The 1,229-nt window shown below is 39.5% G+C and overlaps 1 non-coding gene across 1 annotated transcript in view; it reads left to right on the top strand.

Annotated features, from left to right (window-relative positions):
* Positions 1 to 1,214: 1,214 nt before the first annotated feature.
* LOC118331097 overlaps positions 1,215 to 1,229 on the top strand; it is a 132-nt gene continuing 117 nt past the window's right edge. The window contains exon 1 of the small nuclear RNA XR_004796858.1: positions 1,215 to 1,229. This exon is cut by the window's right edge and continues 117 nt beyond it. This is a non-coding gene — a small nuclear RNA (U4 spliceosomal RNA).

The raw sequence follows: 1,229 nt of genomic DNA, 5'->3' as shown, positions 1-1,229 counted from the left end.
TTTTTACCCGAGTGAGTGTGTGTAACATGCCAGCTCTCCTAAACGGGAATTTGCCGTAGCCTGTCGCCGCTTACTGAACAATGATATCAAAAGTTTAAAAGAGATACCTGGGAGTGTGTCGTTTTATTTAAATGCACATTCATTGTATATCTCAAAGGGTTTATCTTCCTTTAAATGGAGATAAAATGTGTACTAAGGCGGGACTGATATTAAAGTCAGTGTATGGGAGGTTCTATCCCATGATGCATTGCGACGTGTCGATAGCTTTAAATACATTTTCATTAAAAAAACGAATCTTAAAACTACAACACAACAACGGGGCGGAAGAGTACGGGTCAATAATTGTCACCAGAAGACCATAATATGATTGTTTTATGTTAAAGCTGTAACACCGTAACCGAACAACATACGCAGCGGAGTCACCCTCCTCTCGGAACTGATTTCATCGCGTCCTCGGATAAAAACTCATAGGCTTACGATACTGCCACTGGGCGCAAGCTGGAAGGACTGGAGTTTGGGAAACGGCAAAGCGGTGCGTGTCTCCGGGACACACAGCTCTCTGGTTATGGTGCATTCCATCGCGCGCTGGTTTCAGTGTAGAGTTTCATATGGATCGTTATCTAGGTGTAGGAAAGCTTTCAAACATCACAGCTCCAAAGGGGAGGAGCCATGTGTTTACTTTATAAAAGCTGGATTCTATAAAATGGGGGCACTTTTATATGGTAGAAGACAGGATAGACTAAAAGGAAATGCTAAAGTGTCCCGAAGTGTAAAACCGATGTAACCAAAACCGGGCCGTTATGAACCATTATAATGATTGAATGAATGGTGATGTAACTTAAAGTGTAGTTAAACTGTAACGGCACTAAAGGCACACAACAACCGAACAATATTCTCATAAAAACCTCACCTACAACGTCTAAATAAATACACAACAAGTGAAGGATAACTTCTAAACGGGAGTTGACTGTACCCGCTGTACGTTCTTTATTTCAAAGGGTCCCTTGAACACAACCACACTTGGCAGAAGAAATCAGTTCCCGACATGATAATTATATTATACATAAATAATATATTAAAACATATATACTTATTATATGGTCCTGACTCTCCTGACTCTTACCATGTTTTTATTTAACCAATATCATTCGCATTTGTGTGTACAGTGATTTAATAACATTACAAACATTAACAGAACATATTGAAACTACAGGATTCACTTACACTGG

This window comes from Morone saxatilis, unplaced genomic scaffold (genome assembly GCF_004916995.1).
Source record: "Morone saxatilis isolate NCDOM2014 unplaced genomic scaffold, NCSU_SB_2.0 Contig2, whole genome shotgun sequence".
NCBI lineage: Eukaryota > Metazoa > Chordata > Actinopteri > Moronidae > Morone > Morone saxatilis.
Note: the sequence above shows the minus strand (reverse complement) of the source record. Positions and strands in the feature narration are given on the sequence as shown.